Source organism: Lycium barbarum, chromosome 8 (assembly GCF_019175385.1).
Source record: "Lycium barbarum isolate Lr01 chromosome 8, ASM1917538v2, whole genome shotgun sequence".
Taxonomy (NCBI): domain Eukaryota; kingdom Viridiplantae; phylum Streptophyta; class Magnoliopsida; order Solanales; family Solanaceae; genus Lycium; species Lycium barbarum.
This window is the reverse complement of record NC_083344.1, coordinates 124,429,989-124,441,027: the sequence shown is the minus strand read 5'-3', so window position 1 is coordinate 124,441,027 and position 11,039 is coordinate 124,429,989.

Sequence of the window (11,039 nt, the reverse complement as noted above, 5' to 3'; positions counted from 1 at the left end):
AGCTACGGCTAACTACTTTTTTTTTTTTTTTTTCCTCTCCCATTTAGGAGGATTTATAGTGTTTCCACACTTCCCCTCCACTGTGACTCGAACCCAGGACCTACCGATCGTGAATGGAGGTGCTTAACCACTGAGTCATCCCTCAGTTGTCACGGCTAACTACTCTAGAAAATGCTTGTAATCCTTGAAATTTTTATTTTATCTGGTGGTCAAATGGGAATTTTCCTACAAGCTTCTACATATTCAAATTCTGTTTATGAACTTGATAAATTAATAAGAAATACACTAAATACTATTGAGCTGTACTAAAGTACAACAGAGAACGAATAAACTTTATTGTCAAATATATTTGTTTGGTTGAATGCATAGGGAGACCCTTAAATTTGACCTAATTTTCCTTTCAGACGCTTAAAATAACTCTTCCTATTGTGCACCTAAACTACTAAAAAAAATGTACCAATTTAACACATTTTTGTAGCAAGTTAAAATGCTAGATGTGTGAGATTCACTTGCCACTTACATAATAATGTGACTAATGATAAAATCACACATTAGCAGTAAAAGAAAATTGGAAAATAATTGTGGAAGCTTGGCCGCCGGCGACTACAGAGGAGAGGACTGCTAAGACAAGCGATGGAGACGATGAAGTTGACGCGAAAGAAGATGATTTCATCAACAAGTTCAAACAACAGTTGAAGTTGCAGAGGATGGATTCAATTCTCAGGTACAAGGATATGATTGGCATAGGGAGCTAAAACGTATAAATGATCTGGTCTTTTGGGGCTTAATTTTCAGCGTTATGGTGGTGGAGATGGTGGCGGCAGTTAATAGCTGAAGAAGATAGAAGTTGAAACTAAAAAGTTTTTTTTTAAAATAAAAAAAACTTTCTAGTTTTACTCTCTTAGTCTCTTACGGGAGAGTGTATTACACACAATATGATATATAGCAAAATGTGTTAAATTGGTATACTTTTTTAATAGTTTAGGTGTTCAATAGAAATAAGAGTTAGTTCAGGTGTCTAGGAGGAAAATTGTTGCAAGTTTAAGGGTCTCCTTATGTATTCAGCCTATTTTGTTTTTAAATTAAGGACCCGTTTGGCCATAAGGATTATTTAGAATTATTCACTTTTTTTCGGAATTTTTTTTCACTTTTTTCAAAAATTAGTGTTTGATCATGAAAATTCCAAATACTTGTATTTGGAATTTGAAAACAAGAAAAACTTGTTTTTCACAACCCAAAACAAGTACATTTCAATAAAAAAAAAATACTATTTCAAAAAGTATGACCAAACACAACTTCAACTCCAACTCCAAAATTCTAAAAAAAGTGAAAAAGTTTTTGATTTCTATGGCCAAACGCCTACTAAGTGTTGAACTTTGTTCCACAAATGCATGCTTGATTGATGCTTCCCTACCATAATTTGAAATTTTTGAATATCCACAAAAACCCAATTGAGAATATGGACGACAACTTAACGCTTCTTATTTATGGCTATCACTTTTATAGATTCATCACTTATATTGTCCCGTCATCTGTTGATTAACATCATGAAATTGTTGGAATAGTTAGTGTTGATGGAAATATATGAGAGAATGAACTTTGGAGAAAAAAGAAAGCTACTCTGTTCAAAGGGAAAAATAATAATTAAGTCTGAAATTAATTAAAACGTTTTTGGATTATGGCTGTAGTGCATATTCCTAAAGGATGTGTCTGTTACGAAAAGCCATCTTTGAACTGCTGCGAACAGCTTCCTAAGGTATTATAAATATCTGGTACTGCTTCAAAACAAAGAATGTACAATTACAGATTTCTTCTCTTCTTTTCTAAATACTGATTACAAAACACAATTTTGTTCTTGTGGGATATTCAAGTTAATTGCTGAAACTTGAATTTCATAGGCTTTGTAAAATTCTAGAGGAATTCTGCCACCATCCCTACAGCAACGAAGTGGGAGACTTAAATTCTTTAAGGACAGAAATTACTCTATCAAAGCCGGATTATTTCTTTTCCACTTTTAAAATCTATTTTTCTAACATATTACTTAAAAAAAATTCAATCAGTAATAGCCGAAAGGCCAAAAAGGAGAAGATAAGGGGGAAATAGTCACTCTAGTACACCATTCAGCTGGTCTTGGGTCAAAGAACTAAGAAATTCTTTCCTTCTTCGGTTCCTTTTTTTTTCCGGTTTTTATTACCAATCTAGAGTGTGAGTTAGGCCCAATATGGTATATTCTCTTCAGTTTTAAACTGGCATAAATGCAAGTACCCCCACTCCTTAATCATTTTTCCTGCAATTTTTTCGTTATGGTTAACCATTCGGTATTTGATACTCATGTGTATAATTAGTCCAAATAAGCGTCTCATAGGGCTTGTATAAGGGGAGAATCACACTCCCTATACAAAATTCTCCTCCGAAAGTTTAAATTCGAGATCTATGAGCAAGTGCGAAGGAATTCCATATATTCAATCACATCTCTTGGTGGTAGGTATTTTCTTCATGGCATGGAAAATTAGGGGCTCTATTCATTTTCTTTTTATCTCCATGGAATATCTTGCTTATTTACAAGAAAAAGAAGAAGATAAACAATCTCTAGGTTAATCTAAGGTCTACATTTCTTCCAGAATGTTGGGCCGACTAGGAGCGCAGGACCAAATTTCATCAGAACCAAATTACGGCTGTTTTCTTTTTATATTTGGTTTGGTGGATAATTCATACCACACTATTAATTTCAGCTCCTATTCTTAATTTTGTCAAGTAGCAGAAATATAAAACCTGCTATTAGCTTATTCTGGTGAGTGTTTTAAATTCTTATTTTTAAAGAATTCTATTAATTCGAAATTTTTTTTTTAAAAAAAGGATTAATGTCGCGTCTACCAATTTTACTATAAGAGCATGCAAGAAATTGCACTCAAATGGGTAATCTTAAACTTTTGACTTCCTCTTACTTTTTGCGTAAATTTTTAAGTTCAAAAGTTAAAACTTGTAAAGCTAGACTAGAAGTTTTACCCATCTTTAGATCAAAAGTTCCAAATTTCCCACCTTCAAAATCATTATTGTAAATTAGTCATAAGCTAAGCTCACAGTAGCATATAAGGGAGAAACTGTCGTGAGGACTGAGGCAAGCCCATCCCACTGTCTCTTAAAAGGTCGAAGCCCACTCAATTTGATTTAGGGAAAAGGGCAATTTGCACAATTGGCCTTCATACGGACTGGTCTTTAATTTTTGACCCTCAATTTGCCGGTCTTTAATTTTTGTCCTTTGTTCAAAAAGGTGGCTGAAAATACCTCGAGGTTTGAGTTTGAAACCCAACAAAGTAAAAAATAATATTAATTTCGCAAGGCATAGGTTTCTATGAGCTTATGCCTATTCGGACGAATTTAAATAGAGCCTACGCCGGAGACGGCAGACTTTACCTTGTTAGGCAAATTTTTAATTATGCCTTAAGGCAAAGTATGCCGCATGAGGCAGAATTATTGCAAAAGCTTTGCCTTGCAATTTTTTTTTTAACTGAGCGGGGTTCGAACCCAAAACCTCGGGGTATTTTCAGTCACCTATTTAAGCGAAGGATAAAAATTAAAGACCAACAATTTGAAGGATAAAAATTAAAGACAACCCCAAAAGAAGGGCAATTCCGAGCAAAAACAATGTAGGGAAAACAACACAACATACCCACGAACATCAAACTATTTACCCCCACCAAAATTAATTACATACTGAACAATTTGCACGATTTCCCTTCTTTGGGGATGGTCTTTAAGTTTTATCCTTCGCCTAAAATACCACGACGTTATGGGTTCGAATTCAGGCTTAGTCATAAAAATAAAAATAAAATCGTAAGGCAAAGCTTCGCGAAAAGTGCGCCTTATGCGGCAGTTCGCGATAAGGTATAACTGAAAGTCTGCCGGATACGGCAAACTTTGCCTTATAAGGCAAACTTTTAGTTATGCCTTAAGGCAACGTCTACCGCATAAGACTGACTTTAGTTATGCCTTAAGGCAATCTCTGCCGCATAAGGCAGACTTTTTGCAAAGACTTGCCTTCCGATTTTTTTTTTTAATTTTCTTTTGACTGAGTGATGTTTGAATCCAAAACTTCGAGATATTTTCAGCCTTTTTAAACGAAGGGAAAAAATAAATAAAGACCAGCAGTTTGAGGACAAAACTTAAAGACGAGTACCTTCAAAGGACAATCCGCGCAAAAAATTGTTACATACCTACTCGTTCGACATACCCGTATGTTTAATGAGAGACAAGATCGGTAATCCTTCTCCGTTAATTACATCGGTCAATTTGCAGGATTGCCCTACGCTGGGGGTGGTCTTTAATTTTGGCCCTCAAATTGGTGGTCTTTATTTTTTATCCTTTGCTCATAATTTCTTGATTTCGTATTCGACCCCCGCTCAGTCAAATTTAAACAAAATCTCAAGGTAAAGTTTAGATTCGCAAGGCCTTTGCATGCAATTTGAAGGCAAAACTCTACCTTGTGAATCCAAACATGCCTTACGATTTTTTTTTCTTTTTTACTAAGCTCGAGTTTAAATCCAGAATCTCAAGGTATTACGCGAAAGATAAAAATTAAAGACCACCAATTTGAAGGGAAAAAAATTAAATACCACCCCAAAAAAGGATTACATCATCCAAATGGATTCACTATTCTAGAAATAAAAATGCAGCCCACGAGTATTAATAAGCCACAAGCCATTTGCACACATTCTATGCCCTTAAGCCACTACTTTCCTGCCCCTGCCACATAGTCGTTTCTCAAAAGTTAGAATTACTAGTTTTTCTTCTCCTATTTTTGGAGGATTATTTCCTTAACTAACTATTTTTAGATTAAATAATTAAATTACAAAAAAAAAAATTAAAGACAGTACTAAAGTCACAACTTTATTTGTTAAACTCCAAATTAATAGAAAACATATGTTTATACTTTATTTAGTTTTTGCAAATGAAAACAAAACTTATACTCTCTTTGTCCAATTTATGTGATTCATTTTTCTTTTCCTTCTGTCCAAAAAGAATGATTTACTTTCATATTTAAAAATAATTTAACCTGAAACTTCGCTTTTACACTTAATGAAATGATTTACAGCCGCACAAATATCTATAACTTGTTTAGACCACAAGTTTCAAAAGTCTTACTATATTCTTTCTTAAACTTCGTGTATAGTCAAACTATATCTCATAAATTGAAACAGAGAGAGAATTTAAAATATGATTCTATTTTTTGTAAATGAGTCACTAGTCAAACTCTTTTTTTTTTGGTTGCCAAAAAAATAAAAATGAATTGTGTTTTTCTTGAAGAATGAACCAATCCTTTGTGATACTCTGTCAGTATATGATATATACTATGTGAGTATCATAGAGGAGTGAGCTCTTTTTTCAAGTAATGAATCAGCCCTCTATGATATCTTGCGAAAACATGATATATCATGTGGGTCAACCATCCATTATATCCTATCAGTATATGATATATACCATGTGGTATCATAGAGAATATAATTGTGTTTTTCTTAAAGGGATGAACCAGTCCTCTATGATACATTGTCAGTATATACTATATGATATATAACATGATGTGGGTATCATAGCGGATTGAAGAGTGTTTTTCTTGAATAAATGAACTAGTCCTCTAGATACCCTATCGGTATATGATATATATCATGTGGGCATCATAGAGGACTGAGTAATATTGTAATGAATATGCCTGCTATGATACCCTATCAGTAGATGATATGTACCAGGATGATATCATAAAGGAGTGAATATTTTTCTTGAAGGAATGAAGTGCCAGTCATCTATGATACGCTATCGGTATATGATATACCATGTGGGTATCATAGAGGACAGGATAGTATTTTTTGAAGGAATGAATCAATCTTTTATGATACCCTTTCAGTATATGTTATATATCATGTGGGTATCATGGAAGATTGAATTGTGTTTTTCTTGAAGGGATGAAGCAGTGCACTATGATACTTATGACCAGGTTGGTATCATAAAGGACAGTGTGTTTTGTCTTGAAGGAATGAATCATCAGTCCTGTATGATACTCTGTCAGTGTATGATATATACTTTGCGGGTATCATAGTATACTGCAACAGCATACTTCAGCTGCTATTGTTTTGATCTATTATATACTAAAATAAATTATTTTTTGAGATATAGAAAATTAAAATAAATAAAAAAAGTAATATACCAGTTATCCATTTTATTAATATTAAAAAATAATAATGGAGGCAAAAGGTTTGTAGAATTAGATTATGAAAAAAATAGGAAATAAATAAAAAAACAATTTTAAAAAATACAATTAGAAAACGAGAAAAAAATTAAATGAAAATCACCATAAATTAAAAAAAAAAAAAAAGAACAAATAAAAATAGCAAAAAAGGTGAATTGAATTAGATTATGAAGATAAAAAAGAAAAGAAATTAATGAAATTAAAAAAGGAACAAGAAATAAAGAAAGAAAATAGAAAAAAAAGGAAAAAAAAGGAGCTAGAATTAAATGTGAAATGAGATTATGGTGAAAAGGAAAATAAAAAATGGTATGATTTGGGAAAAAATAAATGAACCAAAAAGGAGAAAAAAAAAAGATGAGAAGTAGAGAAATAAAAAAGAAAACACAGAAAATTACCTACAAAACCTACAATGTGTAGTAAGAGTAAATAGTTTTAGGGGTATAAAAGTAAGGGGGACATGAAAGGATAATTATTGAAAGGGTAATTATTTTGTGTGTAATGGACGTGGGTGTTCTTTTCAGTTTGATTTACATTGGGATTAAATGTCACGTGAAATAGTTTTTATGAGATCATGAGTATGTATATGAAATTTACTAAAATATTTATACATATTTAAAAAGATCTCATTCTCACTAAGATATACCACGCCATAAGACAAATTAATTATAAGTTTGAACCGAAATCTCGCTATCAAACTGTTGACCTAAAATAGTAATCCTTCTCGATAAAATTGATTAATGAGGGTAAAATTGTATACTTTATTAGGAACCTTTTGATGCAAATGGTTTAAAAAAATTGTAACTTAATATATAGATTCCAGATTTTTTTTAATTCTGTTGAAAAGGTTTTTACCTTAACGAAAGGGCTTGTCTTCAATTTTTCAATAAAATAAATTTCAACTTATATTTAGTTATTATTATATATCAATTTAGTATAGTTATAAAAATTATAGTAAACTGTAAAATTTGTATCTGCCTTTCCGTCTTTGCTAGCTTAGATTTGAATGATGAAATGGTGAATATTGCTGAGGTTATATATTAAACCTGAAACTGAGCTATACCCCCTGTTTGGATGGTGATTTCCCGTGGTTCATTAATGTATGGTTTTCTAGGAAAACATGTTTGTTTCCATTATTCTTAAAATTATGTGGTATGGTGTTGTAAACCCGTGGTTCATTCCATGGTTATATAACCATGAAAAGTCCCAATTTTTGAAACCATGGATTTGGTGATTTTTTCGTGGTTACGTATTTTATTTCTCTATTATACCCTTCACCCTCCACCATCCACCCCACCCCACCCCACTCCCACCCTACCACTCACCCCCAGCCCTACCCCTGCCCCACGCTACCACTTACCCCCACCCCAACTACCCCACTCCTCTGCCACCCATCCCTACCACCCCAACCACCACCCACTACCCTTCACCACCGCCCAACCCCACCCCACAACAACACCCACCCCTACCCACTACCCCTCACCACTACCCAACCCACCCCCACCCTACTACCCACTACCCCCACTCTCATCTCACAATCACCCACCTCACACCACCCACCCCTCCCCCACCCACTACCTACTTATTTAAAGTTCCTGTTTTATTCTTTACCTGAGTTTTATTAATATATATAAATTATTTCTAATTAAGAGTTAAGGGTATTTTAGTAAACTTACAAGTTATTATACAATACTATACAGTCAAACCAAACAATACAAATGTTATTAAACCACAACAAACGATACAGTCTATTCAAATATTATATTCATTAATACAGTACAATACAATATCATACTGTACCATACCATACTGTACATTAATGAACCACCGAAACAACCATCCAAACAGAGGGTTAGAATACGTAAGAAAGCACTGGGTTAAGGAAATCATAACGAACAAAATGATACAAAACATAATTACAAGTGCCTCCTCTTTATGATGCCAGCACAACACATTCCTTTTAGACAAAATTCCCACGTTCTCTTTCTACATTTGTCTCTTTTCCCTGTAGAAGTTTCTATGTAGTTCATTCCTAATCTTCTTTATAACGTCTCTCTTAAAATATCATTCGAGTTGCATATCTTATGCGTATTGAACTTCATATAAATGCACGAAAAGGAGTGACTAATTATGTTTAGGATTTAAGTTATGTATATCGTCAACGGAATGAGTGTTTACTCCTTCCATTTAATTTTACCTATGTTATCTTTAAAATAACCTGATTATTATTGCATAAAATTTTACATTAGATCAATATATATACACTCCGAAAACTTCCAATAATAGTAAGTTAGGATATTTCAACAACTTAATTGATGGTACATATCTAGTGGCTCACATTATCACTAAGAGGTGTCTCTGTACCATTGGCTAACAGATCATATATTGCCATTTAAAATTTAAAACATATCTATAGGTAGCAAAAAGTGGAGCACTGGATTTAGCAATCACAGGTGGAATTAAATCCCACAGTAACTCAGATATTTTGTAGCTCACCCAGCTGATATTTATCTACTCTTTCTTACCCAATTCCCCCTATAAATATTAATCGCCAACATACGGCATTTGATGAAGCAAATATTTTGGACAAAATAACAATGAAAATCGTAGTAGTATTGTTTATGTTTTCTCTAATTATGGCAACAGACTCCGTTATTGCTATAAACAGGAAGATGGCAGTAACGGTATCGACGAAATCAGGTGTCGACGATGACGTAGCCAGAGGCAAATCTAGAGCGGGTTCTGTGGACGAGACAAAGGAAAAGTTATTTGCACCGGAAATGGAGCCAGATATAGATAATCACCATAGCATTCCAAGGCAGTCTTGGGGTAATAACCATGGTTAGGATTTCATTTACGTTATGCATGCGCACTAGTTTAATGTTATTAGTGGTAGTAGTATAGTATGTGGTCTTTTTGTAATGCATCGATGTTGCTAATGTTGTATGTAACTTAAGTTTTCTAGATTTTATTTTAAGAGTTTAAGTTCTATTTAATTACGGTACCCATGTAAATTTTGATAATATACAAATAATGATAAGTAATACTTTCCGAACAAAAGTCTCACATAAGTACATGCAAAGAAAAATTGGAAACTACATATAAGGTGTAGCCGTGTAGTGATATGTTTAATTTAAAGCTGATAATATTACAATTCATTAAAAGTATCTTTGGATTATTTTAGCCACACCAACATTCTTTCCTTTTTAGTTTAATACAAAATGAATGAAACCACTTTATATCTAAAAATACTTTAACTTCTAATCTTTTATTTTATCTTTAATAATTTGTATTTATAGCCACAAAAATGTAATGACATGTTTAAAGTCATATATTTCAAAAATAAAGTTTACTAAATCTTGTGTCTAATCCGATAATATCACATTAAAAACCGAACTACTTTCAATTTGCTTTGAGTAAGGGAAGAAAAAAAATCTAATAGAAGTTGATAGAAAAAGGTCTTTTGGCCACACTATTTTGGCCACAATGGTCCAAATGGGATAAATTTATATGATTATTTAGGTCAAATTTAATAATTTATGCTTACTTAATGTCATTTCTATCTTTTCTTCTCAAGGTTTATCTTAATTTAAAATTGTATAATAGTGGTTATGGTGATTTTTACATAAGTGTGGCTAAATTTAGATTAAATTGGTGTGGCAATTTAGCAACTCCCTAAATATAATGATAAGAATCTAATCCAATACGTCATACTACGTTTTCTTTATGTTATTACTTTTTCAAATAACTCGAAATTTTTTATTTCACTTTTGGCAATTTCAATATTAGAGAATACCCAAACTGATCGGCATGAATCTTGGAAGATAAGATTCTAATAAATTGAGGGTCCACGATTTCAGTTGCGTACTTGAATTTAGCCAGTTAATTAAGGACTCATTCTCTCTTTCTAATTTTTCCCTGAAGTGATGAAAACTTTATTTTTTCTCTACAGTCAATAAAGCTGATAGGGAGAGGGAGTGAGAGGAGAAAGCGTTCACGTATAAACGACATAACAATAAACAACGAATGTAACTTAATTATATATTAGACCGAATACACCGGTGATCGATAGCCCTTTCGACTTATTATATTATAAATTCTATTTAGACACTCAAAATATAACTTTGAATTGAACATTTGAACATAAGATAATTAATTTTTGCCCTTCTTTCTTTTAACTGTAACCGATGTATGATTTTATGCCCTCCTCTCATTTGTAGCTTTATTTGGTGGGATTGACGCTGTAGGGGTCCAAGCCTAACACCCCATCACCACAAGGACTGAGACACTAGGTGAAAGGCTTAAACTTAGAAAAATGCATGGTAAAACATTCCCATTAGCAGAGGCAGGGTTCGGAATCACAATTTGTTTTAATTTATTTACTGAGTTCTGAATAAATTATTTGTACATATTAAATGAATTCTAACACAAATACATATAGGATTTGAGCTAAAATTATTCATTCGGTAAAATTACTAAGTTCTGCCGAACTTGTAACTTACACTGTGGTTCCACCCTGCCTATTAGACACTTTCAGTAGCAAGTGATCTGCCAAATTTTCTAGTTGCTAGTTAATCTACTTATTACGGACATTTACCACTTACTTAGGTCGGTTGGCAAACATTTCAAGTTTCTAATCCCACTTATGTTAAATAATTGGAGATCACATGACGAAGATTTAATATGGTAAAAACAGTAACAGTATCTAAGAAATATTTATATTATTTTTTCTTAATATCTTAATACCAAAATTAATTTCATGATATTCAATGTAACGGCTCGGAAGAGCACAAACTCTCAA